The sequence below is a fragment of the Pseudopipra pipra genome, chromosome 13 (genome assembly GCF_036250125.1).
Source record: "Pseudopipra pipra isolate bDixPip1 chromosome 13, bDixPip1.hap1, whole genome shotgun sequence".
Lineage (NCBI taxonomy): Eukaryota > Metazoa > Chordata > Aves > Passeriformes > Pipridae > Pseudopipra > Pseudopipra pipra.
Genome location: NC_087561.1, coordinates 2240601 through 2264913, shown reverse-complemented (window position 1 = coordinate 2264913; position 24313 = coordinate 2240601). Strand labels below are relative to the sequence as shown.

At 51.9% G+C, this 24313-nt stretch overlaps 1 long non-coding RNA gene across 6 annotated transcripts in view; it reads left to right on the top strand.

Annotated features, from left to right (window-relative positions):
* The window catches only part of LOC135421307 (uncharacterized), a 39764-nt gene that overhangs the window by 2851 nt on the left and 12600 nt on the right, over nt 1-24313 (top strand). For 4 of the 6 annotated variants that reach the window (XR_010433958.1, XR_010433957.1, XR_010433953.1 and 1 more), the window contains exons 1-3: nt 10767-12005; nt 19271-19435; nt 21576-21790. This is a non-coding gene — a long non-coding RNA (uncharacterized LOC135421307). Of the gene's footprint in view, nt 1-10766; nt 12006-19270; nt 19436-21575; nt 21791-24313 lie in introns of those variants that run through there. The other 2 variants (XR_010433954.1, XR_010433955.1) reach the window with 2 other exon arrangements.

Sequence of the window (24313 nt, the reverse complement as noted above, 5' to 3'; positions counted from 1 at the left end):
CTCCTGGAGAGGGCAGCCCCTACCCACCCACACAGGAGCTGCTGCCAAAGGGGGTGTGGTGGTGCTGGGCAATGTGTGTTTTCTTTGCAGCCCCTGACGACCATCTGAGGACCTTTCTGAGGTGTGGTCTGCCCTTTGGAGGGGAAGGTTGGTGCTGAGCACCCAGCACACCACACAGACTGGTGGGTGTTGGGTCCCAGTTTTTTCTTGTGGAGCAAAAGTCCTCTATCTCCCTGTCTTCATGTGGGCTCTCAGTGTGGTGTGGGGGCTGTATCACCATCCCCATGAGCACATTTCCCATCCATGAGGAGCAGAACCTAAGTGGATGAATGCACCCCTCTTGTAGGTGGCAGGAGGCTGCAGACCTGCACATCATGCAGGTCCAGGCCAGCCTGTCTGTGAGCTCCCATGGTGTTTGACTCGCTCTCCTTCTTTCCTGGTGCTGCCTTCTCTTTGGTTAAACAGGCAGAAGTACCCAATCCGAAGTACTTGGATTCCTGAATCCAAGTGAATGTTGCCATGACAGCAGCTCAGGGTGATGGTGAACAGGAGGTGAAGCCATCTCAACCATCTTCCTTGGAGGGCTGGATGGAAGATCCTGGGTGCCTTTCCAACACCCTTTCTCCCCCTGACCCACTGGTTTGGGGCTTTTGAGGGTGAAGGTTTCCTTGTCCCATCGTGGGGCTCTCCCTGGTGCCCTCCTCAGCCCAGAACTGCAGGTGGTCTCCCAAGAGAAATTCCCCAGGCTGGTGGTCTATGGGGGAAAGGCTCAAGCTGAAATGGTGTTCAGTAACTCAGCTGGAGCAAGGTGGGGTTTGGGAGAGCCCAGCAGACTCTTCCCATTGCTGGGAGAGCACAGTTCAGACAAGCTGTGCCTGGGCAGTGCAGGGGGTGGGAGCCAGGCAGCTTTGGCAGGGTTGCAGGTCTTGGAGCAAGGATCCAGGCTTGGGGTAGGTGACAGGACTGGTTGCCTGTGAGCTTGCCACCTCTTATGGGGGCAACCACCTTGGCTGGTTCCTCCATGCAGTTGGTTTAGGATGAGAACTTGCAGAGCCAGGGGCTGCAAGGAGGGATGTTTGTAGACTGCAGGTCTTCTTCCCTCTCCTTCCTCTGTGACTTCAGTCATCCTTGCACCCTCCCTGCCCCAAGTGACACATTTCTGCTGGAACTGTTCCTAAAATTGCCTTTTAGTCTCGGCCACATGTCACATTACATCTTCTGGACTAGAGAGTGGAGGGGAAATACAGTAGAGGATTTAGGTTTATCCCTCTCGGAGCCAGATAAAGTCTGTTACAGAGAGTGAATCCCTCTGCCTGCCTGCCTGGATGGATTACCTGCAGTTGCAGCAGGACCTTTGATCCCCTCCAGTGCTGTGATCCCCGTGTGTGGTGTGGGATGGTGGCAGGGGGGTGCTGGTGAAGTGGCCACTGGCCCTCTCCATGCCTGGCTGTGCTTTAGGAAGAACTGCCTGCTTGGCAAGGCAGTATGGCCTGAAGAGCTTGGGCAGAGCAGGCTTCTCTCTGGGGAAAACAGGATAGGCTGGCAGAAGTGAGAAAAAGGAGCCCAAGTGTGTGCCTGAATTCCCCCCTGGAGCTCAGGGGAAGCCAGGATAACACACCAGGCAATGGGGGAAGATCTCCCTGTGAGGTGGGTGCAAACCTTGCTGAGGAATCTAACAGGGCAGTTTTGAAGGTAGGAAATTTTGAAGGTACTCTGGCACTTCTCTGTGAAGGTTTTGGAGCATATTCAGAGGAAAAGGAATTTCCTGCAGGTTCTTCCTTGCTTCTGAGTCCTCAGAAGGGGATGCTGCACTTGGGTACCCCGTTTCATTTGTACTCTGGGTCATGGTGTCGTTTGCTTGGTGTGTGAGGTCAGAGGGATGGGGAGCAAGCCTTCAGGCACAGTTTCTGGCCCTTTTCTGATCCCTTGAGGACAGCTGTTGGTAGCTATATAAGACAGAGGGCTGGGGAGATGGTGGCATGGGGAGTGCAGAGCAAGAGAGTGGCAGTTTCTCCCCTCATGGGTGGCTGTGGGTGCTCCTGAGTCTATTCACAGCTCTGTCTCTGACAGAGCACTCTCTACATGCTCTTCACTTGGCTTGTCTCTTGAGACAAAGTTTTTTTACCCTTGTTGAGAAGTGAGGATACAGCTGCCACCTTCCCCTCCAGACAGACCCACACTGGCCAGGCAGAGGCAACTCCAGCTCCTTTCTTGTCATGAGCATCTTCCTCACCTATATAGAATCACAGAATGGCCTGGGTTGGAAGGGACCTTAAAGATTATTTAGTTCTACCCCCCTGCCATGTACAGGGATGTCTTTCACTAGACCAGGTTGCTCAGAGCTCCATCCTGCTTGGCTTTGAACTCTTCCAGGGATGGGACATCCACAACTCTTCTGGTGCCAGGGCCTCACCACCCTTGCAGGAAGAATATCTTCCTAATATCAAACCTAAACCTAGTCTTTCAGTTTGAGTACATTCCCATGAACTGTGGGTTTCTACTGGGAGAAACCTGGCCATGGCAGAGCCCTGAGGCCCTGCTGGTGTCCTCCATCTCCCCCTCTCCCATCCCCACGGACAGGCAGCGACAGGCGCCGGCTTTGGTTTTAAAACCCGTCTCGTAGCAGGGAGGCTCCAGTGGTGTGTGCAGAGCAGATGGGCTGGAAGTTGTCTGGATTTGCTGGCCCCGGGCACCCTCTGAGTCCTGTGTGTACCTGAGTCACAAAGACAACATCTTCTGTGTGTTTGCGTGTGGCTTCGCAGACGTGAAGGTCAGAGGGCTCTGCGAGCGGTGACCTTTCAGTGTGCTGGGCCATCGCTGCACAAACACATCCACAATGTGCTTTTCCCCCTTTTCAGGATTTTTGTCTGCCTACTACCAGCTAGTCTTAGAAATAAAAGGGCCATGTCAAACGAGGGTTCACATGGAGCTGATGTGATGGGAATCTTGGAGATTTTTCTGGTAAAGAGAAGAACCGGTGTCTTGTGGACAGTGTGTAGTACAAGCAGGGTTGTCAGAGCAGCTGTTATTTGCTGCAGACACCTGTCTGCAGCACTGCAGTCTTACTGTCCCCTGTTCTTCTTCCAGGCTCCTCATCCCTCTTTCCCCCTGTGACTCAGTCCGGACAGTCTTGAATGCCACAGGAATCAATACTTTTAATTAGCTGCCATTTCTCATTTCTGCTTTATTGCTTGGGTAAGCAAATTAAAAGCGAGCCTGTTGTGGGGAAATGTTACCCTGGGTGGGCTGTAAGGACAGGCTGTTTTTTGCCCCTGGGAGGACTGAGATGCTGCCAGGCACAGGGATGGAGGCGGAGAGGAGTTGCAGGGGGAGTATGCAAAGGAGATGGAGAACAGCTTGGTTTATTTGGAGTGCTGGGGGAAGCTGAGCAAAGAGTCCTTGCTTAAGATGAGGGATCTGGGGCTAGCCAGCTCTCTGCCACGTGGCCAAACTTCTCTGTATCCCTCCACCTGGTTTTCATGGTGGGCAAAGCCCTGGACTGAGAAGGTGCAGCGTGCACAGGCACACGGAGGGGTTTTACCAGGGCTGAGCAGCCCCACTGGGGCAGAATTTGGGGGGCTGTCAGGCCCAGGCAAGTCTTCAGAATGGTGCCTGTTATATCTGCCCCCAGAAGCATCCTGGGGAAGGCTGCAGGAGGTGAAGCAGAGAGGGACAGACCCTCTGGCTTGAGGTTGGTGTGGGGCTGAGCTCTTGCTTGCGGGCAGATGTCCTGGGCGCTTTCTCAGCCCCACAACATCCTTCCAGCCCTGATCAGATCCAGCTTAGTGCTGTGGGCAGATGCAGGTGGGAAGCCCCAGCAGCCACAAGGGGATGTCCTTTGCCCTGAAAAGGGATCCTGTTGATCCCATGCACAGGAACAAAGGGCTTCCTGCTGCTACAGGGGCTCAGCACGCTGTAATACCCTCAGGTCTTATATGAACTGGTAACGTGCTGCTGTCTGCATGGGCATGGATGTGCTTTCCCACGGGCAGACTGGTCCTTCACAGAGGTTCAAAGCCTCTCTTTGCTGCCTTTGACCTGGGCTGCTCTTGGGGATGTGGCTCAGCTACCTGATGTGAGGCAGTCCCTGCTGTCCCCTCAGCTGCCTCTGCAGTGGTATCAGCAGCAGACTGAGAGCAGAGCTCTGTGCTTTTCCACTCTGTCTTGGCGTGCCAAGACCTTGGATGCAAGGCAGAGGTGGGCTGCTGAAGGGGGTTTCAGAGCTCACACAGCCACAGTGGGTGGCTGTGCAGGGTGGAGGAAGTGAGTTGGTCTGTGCCCTGACCCATGAATGTTGCTTGGCAGGGGAAAGAGCTGAGAGGTGCTACCTCTGACCAGGTCTCTGTGAAAGGGATGATGTTGGGCTATCAGGGCATGGCAGTTCCCTGTATCCCATCCACTCTAGGAGGCAGGGCAGGACAGAGATGTGTTAGCTGCCAAAAGCCAAATACACCTTTCTCATGCCAAGCCTCAAAATGTACTGTTTGCCTAGTTTAAAATTTTAACAATATAACCAAAAATGCAATGAACAGTTGTTTTTATTACCAGTCCAGTTAAAATGCTGCTAACACTGACAGCCTATCGATTGTGCAATCAATACCTAACAAATGCCATCAGCACTGCTGCAGTTAAAGCTGCTCTGCAAGTCAGAGCCTGTATTCCCCCTGGTGCTGGGCTCCCCTGGCTCCCTTGGGGTGCAGGCAGTGTGGGCAAGGAGCCATCACCCTCCTCAGCTCTTTGCCAGGAGCACTGAACCCCTCACCACGGGGGATTTCTCCTCTTGGAGTCCACTTTGGGCTGTTTTCACGTGTTTTCCAACAGGCTCTTTCTTCACTCGTCTGTGAGGTCACACTGGATCTGACTTGACTAAACCTGTTAACCTTGCACATCCACGTGACAGCTCCTTGTCTGATGCTTCTGTTACCCCTGAGGGGGTTTTTGCTCAGCTCCCAAGTTTGCATTGCCATCCATGAGATGTGTGTGGGGGGGGTCCCACATCACCTGTGCCCACAGCTTCAGAGCTCGGGCTCATAGTGCTGTCCCTGAAGCTTATTTTGAGGCCTCTGGTGGTTCACCCTACTTCAGCTTTTACATCATTTATCTGTACCACAGCTACGAACAACTACGTGGTGCTGTACTGCACAGTGAGCCTTCTCTGCTCCCTGGCACTCCCTTCTCCCTCCTACCTGGTCTTTAATCCATAGGTGGGATTCCCAGGTGGTGTCCTGAGCAGGTTTCCCTGGGCCACCCCTTGCATCCTTAATGAACTCATAACTCTGGCAGACATGGCTCGTGCCTGCCTTCCAGCTCCCTCCATGGAAGGGAAGTGTAAATTATTATTTTTAATATCGTGCTGATACAAGCTCTTCTTACAAGACTCTTCCAGGGAGTCTTATTCCCATTCAACCCCCTGTGATCCCTGCATATCTCACCATTATCTGGACACTCCTGAATTTGGGACTGTATCCTGCTACCTGGATGATGTCTGCTTTGAGATTTCCTGCACCTCCCCAGCAGTAACATGGATTGGTGAGACCTCTCCTGTGGCAAGTTCTACCCTGTACTGGTGCTCCCTGGTTTCTGATGGTGTGCTGGCCTCGGAGGGAAAACTCTGTTAGGAAAGTAGAAAATGTTGAACGTAAAACCTTGAGGCAAAATGTGGTCTGACAGGTCCCTTGGCTTGTCAGAGCCTCTGACTGATGGGCGCCAGTGGGCTGCTGTCTTTAAGAATGACCTTTAGTGAAAGACAAACTGAGAGAAAATGTCTCATGAAAAAAAAAACAAAACAACCAAACCAGCAGTTTATGGAAATCTTTCTACTGCAGAGCAATGGCAAAGGTTCCCTGTAAGTTGGCCTTGGCTTGATTGCTTTCTGTCAGACATGATGGGTGTAGCTTGTGCTTTCTGGGAGAACTCAGACTGATGGACCTGTTTGCAGGGAGCAGTTGGCTGTTGTGCCTTTTCCATTCTCCAGCCTCAGTTGCAGCTGGAATGCAGGGCAGGGGGGTGTAGTGTCAGCTGGAGGGCCCTGAGCTAATCTCAGCATCTCTGAAGGTCCTGATGGAGCAAATCTCAATGCCTGAGGCCTCCCATCCCCACAGTACTTCACTGCCTGCTTAAACCCATGCCCTTCCTTCCCAGCTTGTTCTCTCTTTTTTGGAGTGGCTCTGCTTCATGCTGCAGATCTTCAAAGAGCCAATGAATTGTATTGATGTTGCTAATGTTCTCTGTAAATTCAGAGAAATTACCAGATGAATATTTGATGAGCCTAATTAAGGCTGATTAGCTTCCCTCCCTAACCCTCCCCTCCCCTCTCCTCCCTTCTGCAATGTGGATGAGCATTTGGGTCCCTAAAAACATCCTGTCCCCGAAGGATGTCCCCATGTCTTCTGGTGGTCATGAACCAGCCATGGCCCAGGTTGGAACATCTTTTCAACCAAACAAGCCAGCCTGAGAAGTCCATGAAACCAGGCAGAGAAATGGAGAATTTCTGTCCCTGAGCTGCTGTGGGCCATGAGGTTTAGCCTCAAGATTTCTACTGCACAAGTCCTTTGTGACTCAGGACACATCTGCAGTGCTTTGTCCTCCTGGATACCATCCTACAGGACAGTGTTCAGTGGAAACCCCTAAATTTTCCTGGAGATAATTGCCATGACATTTGTCTGCCCCCCCTCCACAAGAGGGGTGTCAGGTTTGGCAGTTCCCTTGGCCATATTTTCATGGAGCTGCATGTTCCCCCTTCAGCCTTTATCTGTGCTCCTGGGAGCAGTCACGTTGCACTCCTTGGTGGATTCAGGATTTGGGGATTCCCTGGGATTTTCTGAGGTCTCAGTTTCACTCAGAACAAGCGCTGGACTTTCTTCTGGCTTTCCAGGTGAGTCCACACTCTGCAAATGTACCTGCTTAGCTTTGCCTGGAGGGCAGGCTGCTTTACAGTTATGAACCATCCTTAGGAAAGCTGTTATAGACACAAGGGGCACTTGCTGAGGATCCAGACCTACCTTCTGCCCAGGGTCTGGGTTTCCATCCCCACCTTGCTCACCACATGAAGCTGTGGTGACTGCTGATGAGTCTGAGCCTGTGTTAATGCTCCCAGCCCCATTTCTCAGCAGAGGGTAAGAGATTCCAGCTGCCAACCTTCGTGACAGATGGATGTCCCAGTGGTTTTGTGTGTCACTCTTGATATGCTCTGTGCACAGTAGACGTGGGCTTGGTGATGTCCAGAGAAGGGGCCTCCAGCGTGCTTGGTCCCACAGAAGATCAGGAAAATCTGGGCCAGGTGCTTTGTGAGGGTTTCAGCTCTGCCCAGCCCTGGGGAGGAGTGTTGGGGGGGCAATCTGGGCATCCATCAGCTCAAACCCTGTGAGAGTGGCTGTCTGTCACGTAGGGAGGGGCTTTATTTCCCTGCTCTGAGACAGAAAATCCTTCTCCTTCACCTTGTTCTGCCTGCCACAGCATGGCACACATTAAGGATAATGAGTTAACGAGCCAGAGTAAGTGACAGGGCTTTGTTCTTGGCCTCTCCTTTTCCCACTTCACCTTTAGAGACATGAAAGGTGAAAACGAAACAAGAGCAGCTCTGAGGGCACACCTTCATCCTCCCTCTTTTCTCCGTCTTTTTTTTTTCCTCTCCCTTCATCTGCCTTTCCCTGTTCCTTGCTCTGCCCTGATCCAGCAGCCGGCGTGGAGAGCTGACGCCGCTGACACAGATGCCCTTATCTCCAAGGGTACGGCTGGTGTTTGGGATTCAGAGGCAGCATTAGGATCGAGGTTCTGACTAATCTCCTCCGATAAGGAGTGTCACAGCAGGAGTTGCAGGGCAGAAGGTCCGGCATCACAGCTCCGGTGGCTGCTGCCCGATTTTTATTTAGCTCCCTCCCAGGAGCAGTCAAGGGGATGCTCCAGCCCTGCCAAAGGGGGTTTCTTCCTGGCAGAAAGCAGCTCTGCCTGCCAGGCTTCTCATCTCCCAGCCCCTGCCCAGCAGCTGTGCAGTGCCCTGCCTGGTGTCCCTCCTCACCAGGGGAGGGGAGACGTGGGAAAAGGGGCTGACATGAGCTGCACATTGTGAAACAGGACAGGTGTACTGCAGTAAATGGAGTGGCGGGCAGAAATAAGCACAAAAGAGTTAGATGGATAGATAGGAATGAGGGATCAATAAACCGAGACTAAAGATAGCAAGAGAGATGCACCCAGGGCTGTTGACAGAGAAATAGATGTTGCAGCCAGAAAGATCCTCGAATAAGAGAAACGTCAAATGAGAGAGATGAAGCTTAGGGAAGGGTCATTTTAAGTGCACTTCACTGCTGGGCCAGGATTAGCCCAGACAATACCTGTTTAATGCTTCTTTTTCACTCTCCTTTTTTTAAACCCTCTGAGTGGTGGGATGGGAGCACCTCCACGAGCCCCAGTCACAACCACTGGGTTCAGACCCCCATGTTAGAGTCAGATCATTGCATGTTTCGAAATAATCCTTTGTCAGGCACCAGCTTAGCCAGGGAAAGGCTGCTTGGAGAAACGTCACGGAGCCAGGCTGCACAACTGCTGCTCTCCAGGCCTCCTGATCAAATCTGTGTGCTCTATACCCATGTTCCACATTTAAATCAAACTTAGCTGTTACTGAGACCAGATTTTCTGTCTTTATTTTTTGGCATCTGCCAACCAGAAGGAGTGGCAGTTTTGAAAAAGGAAGAAGGTGTAGAACGAGCAGCATTGGGGTGCTGAGGTACAGGGTGTCCTGGAGGACACAGCCTGACAGAGGGATGTTAATGGGAGGGAATTTTGGGTGAGGAATAACAGCTTCCAGGTGTTGATCCCTGACATGTTGACTTGTTGCACCGAGCCTGGTTTTGGCTGTTTTGTTTTGTTTTTCACCTGTTTAACGACCAGTGAGCTTGTTACAGAGTTCCTGAGGCATTCTGTAATACCTGTCCTTAAGGAATTCTGTTCCTCAGGTTCCCAGCACAGCTCTCTGCCTAAAAGTCTTCTGAGTCTGAGAAAGCCTCATACTCTGAAATTGCTTTACTTCTTAAGGGCTGGTCTGAGAAAGTAGCATAAGAGTTCAGCAGCTTCATAGCAGCTGTTAATTTCCTCTTGTTTTATTAATTAGGCAGGCTACTCCCCCTCTCCCTCCTTCTCTCTGGGCATTTAATTAAACCCTGTAAAACTACTGAAGGCAGTGGAAGTCTACCCCTTCTCTTTATGGTCCTGGGAGGCCCAGGAAGTGTGGGCATCCCCCTCCAGGGGCTGGGTTGGGGGCATCTTCTCTGGCTCTGCAGTCTCCTTTCTCAGTCATCTTCTCCACAACAGAAGACTCAGAGTCTCCAGTCCTGGAGCCTCCCTGCTGGACAAGTGACTGGACATGGATGGGGACAAGTGACAGTGTGCTGTGCTCTGCACAGGTAGGATTCACTCCATCTCCCTATAGAAGGCTGGGAGGGTGAGAAATGGTGAAGTGACCAGCACTGGTGCTGCTCCAGGAGCACCCGAGTCCCCTGTGACAAGGGATGGGGGAATGGGATACCAAAATCCTCTGCCACGTCAAAGGAGTGTTTACAGAGATACCTGGGGGAGATAAAGGGAGGTGGCTGTGTGTCCTTCACTGCCAGGGCTTGGAAAGTCTGGGGAAGTCTGCGGTTCCTGCTGCCCACTGCAGGCTTGGGCACCTTCCCAGAACATGCCAGTGTCTCGTGGTCACTGTTCCTGGAGCCCTGCACCCCAGCTGGTACCTCTGCAAACCCGACAGGGCTGAAAAGCAAGGAGGGTTTGGGGATGTTCATCCGCTCCAAACCTGACCTGAAAACAGAGAGGGCCAGACATGAACCCAGAGCCTGAGGGGACTGATTTATCCGGGGATGGCTCACACACCACCTCCAGGAATGTGTCTCTGTCCGGTGGGAAGAGCAGGGGCTGTGAGAGGGGAGTGAGCCTGTGCTGCTGGGGGCTGCCTCCCTCCCCAGCCATCTCCAGTTTACCTCGGCACAGCCCTTCCCGAGGGAAGTGTCCGTGCTCCGAGCGCTTTGTTCAACAGCCTGGCGGTGATCAGTGTGATGGAGCCATTTATCAGCCCCAATGCATATTTAATGCCGAGGTGGTGAGCAGAGGTGGGGTGGTGTTTGCAGACAGCCGAGCTGGGGAGCTCTGCCATGGCCGTTAACGGTCCTGCATTAATTATGACAGAATAAATAATTCACAGGGCTAATAACAAAGGCTTGTTTTTAACTGTTATGGAAATCTCAGCTTGCTCCTGGGAGAGGGGAGCTGAGAAAGCAATGTCTGGCTCTACTTCTGAGCCAAGAGGACAGCAGAGCACAGGGGATGTGCTGAGGATGTGCTGGCTGGTGGCATTTAGGGGGATCTGTACCCCTTGTTGTCCCATCCACAACCTAGGGACACCATGGCTTTTCCCAGCAGCTGTCAGTGTGTAGGGAAAGCCTCGGGGGGGTGAGGGCAAGGAGGCATCAGCTTCTCCTGTGGGCCCAGGCACTTGTTTTCCTGCTGCTCCTGTGGGGGAGCAGGATGTCAGCTTCTTCCCCAGCACTCCCTGCACACCCCGCTCAGGCCCTACACTGCACGTCTCTGCCTCTCAGAGATGCTCCTCCACAACCCTGCTCCTGCCCTCCCATCCAGCCCCTTCTCCCACTTGGTGCCAAAAATTGTCTAATTCTGCCTCTCTATTTAACCTCGTCAGGCAGGAAGCGTGTGGATGGACCCTGAACTCTGCAAGGGCATCGCTCCTACATGAATATTCCTCTGGGAGAGGCAGCTCCTGCTTGGCAGCTTTGGAGTTTGTCCCACCTGGATCTCTTCTGTCTTTCCTTCAGGCCGTTCATTCCTCCCTTCCTTCTCCCTGTAACTTGCTCTTTTACTTCCTCAGACATTAATATGGATGTTTTCTTGTGCTGCTACTGTCCTTCAGCTTAAATAGCTTTTTCCCCCCTCCCTGGTGTTTGGCCTCCAGATGTATTTATAGAGAAAAAAAATCACATCACTGCCAGTTTGCTTTATCAAGGCTGAGCAAGCTCTGCTCCTCTACACTGCTTTTATACCATGTGTCCTCCATTCACCAGCTCACTCAGGTGTCCTTCTCTGCTCTTTTTAACCTTCTTGAGTGTGGATAGCCTTCTGATGAGTGACTCTGGGCAAATAATTTCACTTTTCCTGCCTTGGCTTCCCTAACTATAGAGAGGAGACAGTGACCCCATCCTGTGGCATGGGGTGAGTTAGGTGGTATAGGAGCTTTCCCCTTCCCAGCCTGGGTCCTTTAGGGGGGCTCATTTCAATACCCTGTGAATTTACAGCTCAACAGACACAGAAGAGATATGGGATGTCAGTCCTGTCCCAGACCACTGCAGGCAGCTCAGAATAGCTGAGTAATCCAAATGAGCATCCAGAGTGGGCTGAATGGTGATAACTCACCCACACATCACCAAACATATCCTGACAGGAACCTAAAACCAAGGGGCAAAGTCATGACAGAAATGTTTTCCAGGGAAACTTGTGTGATGCCACCATCTGTTGATGCTGAAGGATTTTCTTGAGGGTCTAACCAGTGCCCTCTTGACTGCTGGGAATGGGATTGTAACATCTTCCCTTCGCCTTTCTCTTTCAAGGCAGTTGTCACATTAACCTCAGAGGTTAAACACACAATGTATTTTACCCCTTATTCCTTTGTGCCTGTGCTGTTGATCCTCCTTTCTTTCTACTCCTGCTTTGCAGCCTCTTCTGCTGGGATGGCACAATGAAGAGAGTGCAACTATAAACGGATAAATAAACAAACTCCCTTGGACTGTCCCATCCAAGACAGGAGACATTTCAGTGGAGTCCAGGACAGCCTCAAGCACTGACTGTTGACACAGGAGAATGCAGCAGATTTCACCTACAAAGTGGCTGTTTCAAGAGAGGAGGGCGGCACAGCTCAGAAGTGCTTATGTCTGGAGAGTGGCTGTTTACACAGGGGAATAGCATGCTCACCTTGCTGTTAGAGCACAAAACAAATGTTTGCCCAGGTAAGTGCAGATCCCAAGCTCAGGTTTTGCCTTGGGTGTGTAGCTTTGGGGCACACACACAGGGAGGCACTGTCTGAGCGAGCCTGGCAGGTTAAAATTGTCCTGCTCTGGATGTCTGGAGGCAAACCAGCAGCTCCTCGAGCTGCTCCCAGTCTCTTCCTGCTGACAGAGCGGGGTGAAGGACTGGGTCTGGTCAGCTGCAGTCACAACCAAAGCAGGGCTGAGGCTGACAGGACTCAAATCTCATTTCTCAAGATTAAAAACCATAAAGTGTACCCTGGCGAATAATTTCTTTTAACACCTTTATTAGACAAATTCTCTTTCCTTCTCTTATACTCATTCCAAGAGGACACGGGTAAGAAAGTCGCTGACTGATTTTCTCTCCTCTCCATTTTAATCAAATGAATACATTTTCACACTGCCAGATTCCTACCTCATTTTCCCAAGTCCTTGGAGGAAGTTTTGGGGCTGGCACCTGGGCTAAATCACAGTGCTCACCTTGCACCTGTGGGAGGTGGCAGCTCAACCCTCTTTGTACTCAACAATGGTAAGACAAGGCCACAGGTGCTCTGATAGTTAAAGAAGATACACCCCCTTCTTCCCTCTGTGCTCATACATCATGGTGCAGATGGGCTGAGGAAAAGAGGAGGAGACTGGAAAATGGGAAGGCTTGTGGCTCATGGTGGGCTGGCAGATGTGTGGGGTAAGGACAGGACCCACAATAGTGTGGATGCATCCCAGGGAGATGCTCTACTGATGATGAAAGGGCTCATGTTGGGAGTGCTGTGACAGGGTGGACAGATTCCCCATTTCATTGCAGCCTTTGTTCGAATTTCAGAGCGAGCATTAGTTTATAGAGAATAGATATTAGGAAAAAATACTTTACTGTGATGGTGATGAGGCACTAGAACAGGTTGCCCAGCGAAATTGTGGATGCCCTATCCCTGGAAGTGTTCAAGGCCAGGTTGGATGAGGCTTGGTGCAACCTGATCCAACGGAAGGTGTCCCTGCCCATGGCAGGGGGGTTGGAACGAGGTGATCTTTAAGGTCCTTTCCAACCCAAGCCATTGTGTGATTCATTCTATGATTTTAGGCTGTTAACAGGAAAGGAATCAGACTCAGCTCTTTTCTATCACGGGAGATAACAGGAACAAAAGGCACCAAACAGCTCCATGAGAGCTGGGTGGTGCTGCAAGGCAGCCTGGCATCAAATTGGTCCTAAACGTGGTAATCGCTTTCAGCAGCTGAGAGCCCCTCTCCACTCTGTCAGAAGCCTCTCTCCTTCAAGACATTGCCTGGGAGGCATGTGGGTGTTTGCAGGGAGAGGAGCAGTGCAGAGCTGGGGGGTTCTGCCCCAGCCACCAGGTCAGTGTGTGTGGGCTTTTGTTGTGGCACACCTCGGTTCCCGTGGAGATCGGCCAGACGGCTGTGAGGAGGGCTGCTGTTGCGGTTTCCATGCTGGAGCTTGTGGGCTGGAGAAGAGGAGGCAAACCAAAATATTTATACCATAAAATGTGCACTTTTTTTCGAGCTGAAGCTTGGGCAGCATCCCAGCCCCTCCATATGGACTTGTAGACATTGCTCACCTGATTTCTTTCGCTCTCGGGGAGAGCATGTTACGGCTGCTCGGTTGCAGAGGGGGAGGCAGGCAGCTCCCATGGCATCCATCTGCAGATCTGGAGGCTGCAGTGGCTGTGGCTGCTCCTCCCCTGTCCCCTGGTGCCCCAGTGTCCCTGCCTGGAGCCAGGGGCTTCCTTCCTTGCTGTTGGTGCTGTTGGGCAGTGGGCCACCTCCCCAGGCTCAGGGAGAGGCTCCTGGGTTTGCTGTTTCTGGCTGAGTTCATGCTCCCCAAGTCCTTGCCGTGAAAGCCCTACTCACTGGGCATGTCTGCTGGTCCACCAGCAGGGCAAGGACCTGAGGGCTGGTGGGATGGAGGGGAGGACACGTGCAGGGTGCAGGTAAAGCAGTGTGTGTGTGCACCCCTGCTCAGCAGGACCCATGTGATGCAGACAGATGAGTAGCTCAGAGAGTGGGCAGGGGTTCTGTACAGCTTGTGCTGGGCAAGGAAAGGACCTTCTCAGGATCTGACCCTCTCCAGCCCCGGGATGTTGCCGTGGGGCTGTGTCCTCTTTTCCGTGGCTGGGACAAGGGGCACTGCAGCAGCTGGGCTGGAAGTGCAGTGTCCTTTATCAGAGCTGTGGGAGCAAGGATGTGTGGGCCTGCTGGTGTGTGCCACTGGACAGGACCAGCGTGATGCCCTTGGTGTCTGAGCCTTTCGGTGCATCCTGCATTTGGGCTGCAGCAGGCTGGTGGCATCCTGACCCTCCTTGGGCTTTGGGAGAGATGCTGAGCCCCTCTGAAGTGCCTCCTGTGTTATTTAACCTCCCTCCCTCTGCGGCTGGCTCAGAGCTGCCCTCTGTGGTGGCAGTGGCTCAGCCCTGACCAGCCCTGGGAGCCCGGGCAGGAGGCAGTCCCTGTCCCAGGGAGCAGCAGCCAGCGTGGGGGGCTCATTTTGTGATTATGCTGTGGAACGGTGGCATTAAATCTTCCAACCTGTCCCCTGGAGATGGTTCCTCTCATCCTCTCTCTGACAAAATTTAAGATGGTCACGGATAACTGGCTTTCATTATCGCTGGGCTCATAAATCCTCCTGTTATCCTCTTTTGGGCAGGTTCCTGCCCTCACCCACACGGTAGCCCCTCTCTGGCTCCAGCATGGGGTAACCTCCCCCTGCCCCCCTTGTTCTGTGGTCCCTGCACATTCCTGCTTCCCCCCATTTCCAAGTGCCATTAACTGTTGTGCACTTGCTATCTCGTCCCTCCCACCCATTTCTCCCACAACGGGGTCAAACTCTCCAGGGCTGGCTGGGTAATTTTCCCTGTTGTTGCTGATATGGTTTTCCATTGCTCTTCCACCCCTCTGTCTAACATCCAACACCAAAGAATTCCCTGGTCTCACAGTTCCCATCCTTCTGGGGCTGTTTAGCCAGGCAGGGCATGATTCAGCCCTTCATCACGCCTTGAGGTTTTGGATGACATCTGTTACTTCATTTTAATTCCCAACTCACTTTTGACATGTTTTTGGCTCTGGCTGCCCAGTGGTATTGATTAGACTTTTTATGGAGGGAGTGCTCTTTCTGTCTTTAGTTCTCATGCAAGACACCTTTCTGCGGTGCAAGAACTGCACAATTAAAACAAAGAGGGAAAGAAAGAAGGAAGGAAGGAAAGAAAGGAAGGAAGAAAAAAAGAAAAAAAGAAAGAAAGAAAGTCTCTCCACATAGACCAGACCTTATGTCCTGCTCCTCTAATTGCCTGTGAGCAGAGATAGCAAATAAAAATTCTTCAAGGCTTCTTATTTCATTTTTAAGAGCATTGCTTTTTGCAGACCTCTGGCCCCAAACACAGGCTGATAAAGGTTTCTTTTGGGTATATAGGGAAGACCATAATGGTTTCATCATCCCTTGAGAGCATGGTAACCCCAGTCCTTTCTTTTCTCTAGGAAGGGGAGTAGTACGGATTAGTGATGGGAGTTTTACTGCCACAGGGACTGGCTGTGTGCAAAGAATGTTACAGATTCGTGCAGGGGAAGACTCCAATTTCAGCTTCTAGACCTTGGGATTTAAAGGTGGCAGTAAAACCCCTGCAGCCCTTCCAACAGCCAGCTTTGGCAAAGCAGCTCTGATCATGGGGCTGATGCACCTCAGCTACTGCTTGGCCTCGTGAGGAGGATGGGAGGGTGCTGGGGGGGGCTTCCCTCTTGGGACACTCTGGAGAACATGTAGGGTGGTGGGACCCCTCACCTCTGATATGTTTGTGGAGCTTCTCCCCAGCAGAGCCCCTGGGTCACCAGTTTGCAGCCAGTTTTACTGGTTAGCTCTGGTGGTGGGATGGGGACGTTCAGGGCTGCCTGCCCGTGGCTGACCCTGTGGGTGCTCCTCCAGCCAAGGACCTGCCAGATTTAAAAAAGGGAGTGAAGGAGACACTGAAGGGGTCAAATTGAAAGACAGCACAGTAGAAAAAGCCAGAAAATACCCACAGCTTCATGGTGGCAGCCAGGACTCTATTGGCACTGGCTGGTAACTACAGACCATAGCAAGGCCCCAGAGCTCGGGGGTCACTGGGGTGAAACAGCCCCAAATCAAGGAGAGACCAGTGGGGGAAATGCAGAGAGCTATGTCCAGTACTTTGGGATACTGCCCTGGGAGCAAGACCAGCCCTGGCAGAAAATGTGGGGGCACTGGTGTCCAAAATGCAGCTGAGGATGGGAGCCAACGAAGGGAAGAGCTGCTGACCATCAGATTCAGTGCAACCAGTTGAGGAAATCCCAGGAGGTGTTGTGGGGCATCCCCCTACCTGGCCTTGATGGGAAACACAGAGTCTTATCCACTTGGCTCACGGCCACTCCTGCCAAAATATTTGCGTTTGGGGATGGACACCCGCCAGCCAAATTCGAGTTGGCCTGAAAAGCTCTCTGTAGTGGCCAAACAGCCCCAGGAGATGGAGCTGGGCCTGCTCACCATCTGTCTGAGGTGGTGGCAGGGCTGTGACGCCGGAGCTGAGCGCTGTGCCTGCGCTGGGGCGGCCGGGGCTGAGTCCCCCGGGGCTGTGTCCCACCCCAGCCGGCTGTGCCAGACCTCGAGGCAGCAGGAGGGAGGGCTCATCCCACCACCTACAGCACAGGCAGAGGCAGCACCATCTGGCACTGCTGCTGCCCTCGGCCACCGCCAGCCAAGCAGGGGGTTGGTTGGGATGCCAGGCTGAAAACGGAGAGGAGTCCTGCACTCCGTGGGTGCCAGTTTGGAAAAAAAGCACTGATCCTGGGCCAGTTTTCTGGTCCATTTGGTTTCTCTGTGGCTCGATGGGGACATTAAATGGCAGGCATCACATGCCAAGCTTGGGCATCTCATCCCTGTGTGGAGAGGCCAGTGACGAGTGGTTCTCAGGCACGGACACCATTAGCAGAGCTGGCTGTAGTTGTAGAGAAGAGTCTCCCTGCAGTGAAAACCAGTGTTCCCCACAGGAGCTCACTGTCCAGTCCTTCCCCAGTCCTGGCCTGGGTTGTTTGGGCTTGAGAGAGAAGATTTGATTTGTGGACTGCAGCAGTTGCTTCTGCAGACAGATTCTGCCTTGCCGAGCTCCAGCTGGGCAATCCCCTCTGGCTGCACACCCTCAGGGTGATGGTGAGTATCCCAGGGACAGCAGAGAAAGGACTGCAAGTCTCTGGTCTGCCCAAGTCCAGCCCCAGGATCTCTCTGCTCCCAGCAAACAAACTTTAAACAAGGTATGTTTTCCTACTTGCCTATTCATTGTCTGGATTTCAAGTAAGATCACTTCAGGTTTTAAGCAGAGTTTCCTAAGTTAATCTCACAAACACAATCGTCACAGAAAGCCTTGTTTCTGTGAAGCTGTACCTAACATCTGTTAGAAGGTGAGTGGCAGCAGCTGTCACTGAATAATCATTCTCATTAACTCATCTTTGTACCTTTCTTTTGCCTGATGAAACCCTCTCTCCAAAACACAGCCTTGAGGGCTGCTCAAAAACAAAGCAGACAAACAAAGAGAGACAGAACCAGGGAGGCTGGAAACTCATCCACCTCCTCATCCCATAGAGACAATTTAGAGGGAGAACATGCCTCAGTTCCTGGTCCTTGCTGGGTCCAAGAGGACAGACTGTGCCAGCTGCACAAGCTCCTGGGGCAGGGTTGAGGTCACCGTTTTTCCCATCCCTTCATCCTTTCACCTCCTGCCAGTGAGTCCAGCAGAGATCTCATTACCACTGCCCCTGTGCTGGCCTGCTTCCAGCACCTGCTGAAAAACTGCCCACGTCACCAGGGGCTGCTTTTTAAAGACAGCTCTTGTAAATCAATTCATTTATGCTGTTTTGTGATATTTTTTGCAACCCCATAACCCAAAGGCACTGGAAGGGCACTCCCAGACTCTGGTCCCAGCTGTGGGTCAGCAGGTCAGGGTTGTAGCCTGTTCTATGATATTGGTGTCAGTGACCTAAATGATGTGGGATCCCAAGGCCCACTGACTCCTTCTGCAGACTACAGAGACCAGTTGCTTGGCCATACTTAGAGATGCCACCAAGTGAGTAACCATGAAAAAATAACTTCAAGTCAAGGGTTTCAAGCTCAAACCTCAAAGCTAGCTCCTGAATCCAGGTTTTGGTAAACCCAGTGTGGCAGTGGGGTCTGTCGGGCATCTGGAGCTCACACAGACCGGCTGGGACCTCTCCCTGCCCCTGTGTCTCGACTTCTTAACAGCCTTTCTTTGCCTCCTGCCATCCCCAAACCCTGCCCTGAGCTGCTCCAGCATTCTAAGGAGGGAATTGCATGTAGTCTGCTTCCACCTCTGTTTGCAAACAGAAAAATACCCCAAGAATCAGATGCAGGGGGAGACCAGGGCAGGAAGGAGCAGCCCTTCCTCTGAGGAAGGCTCCAGGGGCTGTGAGCAGGAGGTAACAGAGAGGCACTGGGGTGGGCAGGGAAGGTGAGGCACTGGGTATTTCTGGCTGTGAGCCAGCGATGCAAAGCTCAGGGTTGAAGGAGATAAGATCATATGAGAGTGATGGAGTGAGCAAAGGGATGTATGTGGGTGTCACAGGGATCCCCGTGAGATCTGTGACAGCAGCTGTGAGGTGTCCCTGGCTGTGCCCCTCTGCCAGTCCTCAGCCTTTCAGAGGAGCAGGACCCCTGGGAGCCCATCATGAGATGAGGAGCTCTCTGCCTCCTCCTGCTCTTCCCACAGCATACTCTGGGACACTGACCAGTTGTGACTTTTATTTGACCAATGGCCTCCTGCTGACAAGGAGCATACGGCCGGGGAGGGAGCAGAGGGAGAAGCCATAGATTATTCTTAATTGACTAGAACAGACGAGGCTGACCTTCAGAGAACAAAGCCATGAATCTTCACACAATGGAGTGAGTGCCACGTGGATTTACTGTCCTCTGGCTTTAAAGCTCCACCAACCCTCTCCTGCTCATGCAAGACAAGCAGAAGGGCCAGGAGGATCTGCTGGGCAAAGCCCTGATTTGCAGGGTTCTCCCAGCCACAAGTCATGAGCTTACACGACCTTTCAGGTGTGTTTTCCCTTGCAAGCTGTTCACAGCTAATGGACAAGAGGGGGAGCAGACAGATAGACATGGAGCAGCAATAGATGGAGGGACACAGCCTTCACCAGTGTTTTCTGTAACCTTCTCTGGAGAGAGGAAATCTTCTCTGTAAGACCAGGAGCATCATTAAAGAGCTCTGTTATTTTTCTAGGTATTCGTGCCTTTATAATTCAGCTTCAGTGAAGACAATATACCTTCCAAAAAGGCATGACAAGCTGAACAGGAAGATCTGTGAAGCCTTGAGTTGTTTAGGGGAAAGCACCCTACAAACCTTGCAGTGCCATCGCTGAGGCTGCAGGGACCAGCTGAGCTGAAGGTAAGTGCCACCTCCAGAGTGACCTGAAGGATCCTAAATCTCTTGCTGGCTTTGAAACGGGGTACTGTCCCTTCCAGGACAGAGGGAAGGGGCAAAACTTCTGCCTTTCCCTCTGCTCAATCAAACCTCACCTTCAATGTGGCTGAGAGTGAAGGGCAAAGCTGTTTGTTGCTGTGGCTCCAGGGCTTGAGCTGTAATGAAGAGGGATGAGAACTCAGATGTGCTGGTAGGGTCTTTCTGTGTGGTTTCCACTTCTGCAGTGCCAGTAGTCACCAAGCATGCACTGCTGATTTGGGAGGATTCCTACCAGATGCTTGGTCACTCTGAATCAGCAGGGCTGTGTTGATGTGTACCAACTGCAGCCTGGCCCCTCCTGCAGAGTCTTGAATGTGCCCAGTACCAGCTAAGAACCAAGAGAAGAAAATACAAGTAAAAAAAGAGAAGAAAAAAAACCCCAACAAACAAAAAAGCTTTCCTGTCTGAGAGCAGCTCTGTGAATATCAGCCAGTTTCTTTGTGGGCAAAGCCAGAAGCACAGTCAGGGTTTGTTTGACTAACTCAGCATTTCCAGGGAAGAGCCACGGTGTTTGCACCTCTTAGGACCTGGGAAAGGCATGTCTGGGCCCTGGACATCTCACAGGGCTGACAGGGCCAGGACAGAAAGTGGAAAGGGGGGACAAGGGACAAACAAGTATCCTGGCTGCAGTTTGAGCATGATAGTCTCTCCAGGAGCTGTGTGTGCATGTGGCTTCCTCACTCCTCTACTGCTGTGTCTTGATGTTCATCTTTCCTCTCTGCTGCTCCTCGGGGGAGGGACAGATTCCATGGAATCAGAGAGAGAACCTCTGGCTGTGCTGCTTGGTTTGTCAGTGCCCTGACAAAACGCATCTCCTGAGGAGGGAAGGCAAAGTTTCCAGAGCACTGCTGGCTTTGCTCATAGGCAGGGCAAGCTTCTGCCTGGCAGCTCCATCATTTGCCATTTGCAGAGGACTGGGGAGGGAGAGGAGATGGGGAGTGACAGGTTGCCCCTCTGGGTGGTGAGTATCTGCACGGAGAAGGCACCAGGAGAGAGCCAAGGAAACCTTGGGGCCATCTGCGATGATGGAGTCTTCTTATGGCAGGAGGTCCCCTCCCAACTCTCTCAGCCCGACCTTGGGCTGCTCCACAAGTTGCCTCAAGACATGTGTGGAAATGTTCGGGGGTGATTTTAGTGGCCACTGAGGCTGTGTTTCAGCTGATGTGCCCTGATGTCCCCTGTGGACTGCCTGCTCACTACCACATTTCCAACGAGCCCATTTCCACCGCAGCTCAGCGGTGCCCAAAGCTACCCCATTCACAAGCTGCACAGCCCTTTTCCATCATCTTTGCTACAGCAGGCTCCTCGCTGGGCTGCCTTCCCACCCTTACAAGGCCCTTCCTGAGCAGATCCTTCTCCCTCACTCAGCATCCATCACGGACCTTCCCACCCTGACCTGGGCTGATGTGATTCCGTGGGACTGTGGCTCCAACCTCCGGCACCCCAACACCTCTCCCTCCCTGAGCAAAGGGGCTCATCCAGATGATGGGTGTCTCTGAAGCATCTGATCATGTGAACAGAGGAATGTCGAGTGCCACTCCCCTCAGTGGGGCAGGGTGGGCTTTGATCCTGACTAATTTGGCTACACAATCCCACTGAGTGTGTGCAGGTTCAATCTCTTGCACTACATTAGGGTGCAGTAAAAGGGGAGAAAAGTGTAGCTGTTATGGTGTTACACAGCCTCTCCCTGGCTGGATGACATGGTCCCTGCATTATCAGGCATCTGGTGTAACAGCTGGCAGAGGACACTGTCCAAGTTGTCTGGCAGTGCAGAGATCAGAGAAAGTGATTTTGCAGGAAGGTGAGTGAAAGGATCAGCCCTTCTAGGGATGAACCCTGGATCCCAGGGTTCCAGCTCCATATGGATATAGGCACCTGAATTGCTGGGACTGCCCATATGGGTACCTTTATATCATGCTTTTGTAATCTTTTCATTCTGATCCTGCAACAGCTGGTGCTCAGAGGGACTGCTGGCCCCAGGCAGGCAGGGATGCAGAGGCTTCTGGCATCTGGGTGCAGGATTCAGGCTCAGGAACTAACTGGCTCTTTTCTCCTGCTGTCACAGGTCCTGCTTATGCTGCCAGGCACAGCTCTGCTTTTGCAAACTGATTTAATGCCACTGTACCTGGAGCTCATGCAAAGCACGGTTCTGGAGGAAAAAAAAGGCACCTGCAGATCACCTCAGTGGTGTTGGATTCCCAGGATGGGCAGCTCCAGGGACCACAGCAGAGGTGGGAGCGGGCTTGGAGCCGTCTGGTGGAGCTGCTCTGCGTCAGACAGGTAGAGAACAGCTCTGTGGTGTTTGCTTTTTATGTGTGTCTTGGGGATCTGACACCACCCACACACGCTCAGCTACAGCCTGCAAGGGGGATGAGCAAAAGACACCTTCTCCAAAGGCACTGGAGCAGTGGTGGGAGCAGTGCTTGGGAGCATCGTGAGGATGGGTGGGAACCAAGAGTGGCAGCTGCTGGGAGCTCTCCCAGGGAGTGGAGTGATGGGATCCATCTGAGAAACGTGAACCCTGCTGCTCTCTTTGGACATCATTCTGGATCTTGCCGATCCTCAAATCCTGGGCTTAATCTTCCATGGCAGCACGCTCCTGAAATCCAACTCTGTGTCACCAGGCCCCCTGTCCCATCATTCCTGCTGTGCTGCACATTGAATTGTGCACAGAGGATGATCAGAAGCCCCTTAATGAGAAGGGAGAGTGTCATATTAAAAAGGCGTGTCCAAGAGAAACAAGTCTTGGATCCTTCTGCGAATTATTCCCCTTCCAGGGGTTTCAGCAGCAGCTGCTGCTTACAGATTTTTTTCCCAGGCTTTCCACAGGTTTATACAAACTTCATATTAAAAATATGAATTGAGGACTCCTGGGTTAAATCCTTCAAGTGGTTGTTATTTTACTTCTTCCACTTGGGATTTTTAGAAGAATGCAGTACTTAGCACACATTTAAATTACAGCAAAATGCAGGAAACATTACAATCTTTTCTCCCTCTACTTCATTAACCTCTTTGCTTTCCTAAGGACTGGCAGCCTCACAAGAGAGCAGATTTTCCCAGTACAGGGTACTGTTGTCATGCCTTTCAGGAAGTCCCACCGAAATTCAGAGACTGCCTGTCTCTACTTTTAATGTCCTAAACATTTATACACTATTATTATTGTTGTTATTATTAGTGGGCCTGGCTACCTTTTCATTCATTTCTTCCACTTTTAGTTGATACTTTGCACTTAAGACAACCAACCACAGCTGCTGTTCCCTGATGAATTTGGGAGGATCAAGCTTTGTAGCAGAGTTAAAAAGGAAATACTTGATAAACCAAGCTATTCTGGGAGCAGCAGAATGCGTGCAGCCCACTGACTCCCACACCCCTCGTGCCATGGGGCTTCTCCAGGGTATACAAGGGGTTTATACCCAGGCTCTGAGGTTGCTCTGAGGTGGGAAAGTGCAGAGTTTGGTCTCTCCTACTTCTGCCCACTGCTCTGTGTTCATCACACACATGTGGGATGGCTCTGCTGCCACCTCTCCCAGGGGTTCACCCACACACAGCTTGGCATGTACTCTCCGAGACAGAGGAGAGGATGGAGGAGCAGAGGGAGGTGAGAGGAGGGGAGGTTGAGAAGTTTTCCCATTTGGAAAATGATTTTAAAGCTAAAAAATGGAAAACTAAAATCCCTGCACTGGGAAACCCCTTGGAGGATATCAGAAAATGAGGCTGAGTGGTTTCTTTGGATCCTGTGGAATTTAACACAGATTTGTCATCTAGCTGTCAAACCCACTAGAAATGTCTCACTCTCTATTAATAGTTTCATAGATTTTAGACATTTTCCAGCTCAAAAGACCATTCTGTTCGTCTCTTCTTGCATAAAGTGGTTTATTCCTGTATTAAGCCCATCCAGCCTGGCCAAACAGAAGCTTATCTTTCCAAAGGATCTCCACTGAGATTTAAACACTTCCAGACAGAGAGAATCCATCATGTACTTGGTGAATTCTTGCAGAGGCTAATTGCTCTCACAATTAACTGTGTCTTTCTGAGCACACCAAGCCTTCCAGCTGCCGCCTGTGATCCTGCAGGCGGGGATTCAGTCAGGTTAAAGAGATCTTAATCAAGAGGTTCCCCATCTAGGGACTTGTTCACTTTGGCAGCTTTTAGTCTGTGGTCTGCTGACCCGTGGGACTCTTCTCAAAGGGTAGCAACAAGGAACCTGGGAGCAGCTGGCGTGTCAGGAAGCTTCAATCAATTGTACACGGGTCACCACCAGCAAAATAGCAGAGGTCCTCTGAAGAGAAAGATCAGAAACTGTTGATTTGTGGGTCTTTGGAGAATTAGAATCAGGATGCAGCTGTTGCAGTGTCTGCACAACATGTGTGGCAAGGTGTGGGAGCAGTGGAGAGCTGCTGGTGGAGGGGGCACGGTGCTGGAGTGTTCCTCCTTGCTGTTTTCCAGAGACTCAGATGCAGAGCGTTGTGCCAAAGCTCATAACTAAGAGCCAATAAACCCTTCCCCTTGCTGCCACGGCTTCTCCGTGGGGCTTGTTACAGCTGCATCCCAAGAAGCTGATTTAGAAGCGTTATTGGGACTGGGACGTTTTTATGAGGTGCTGCTTTCATGCTCCACTGCTTGGAAAGCCCAAGCTGCCTTAATTAAAGACCTGGAGGGACACAGCTACAGCTCCTGGGCTAACCAGGGATACTCTGCAGCACCCGTGACCTGGCTCCCAAAGGGAGATGAATGCTGGTCCAGGACCCACTGTGTGCCCAGCCCTGCCCTGAGGGACCCAAGGACTTGCAGAGGGGAAGAAGA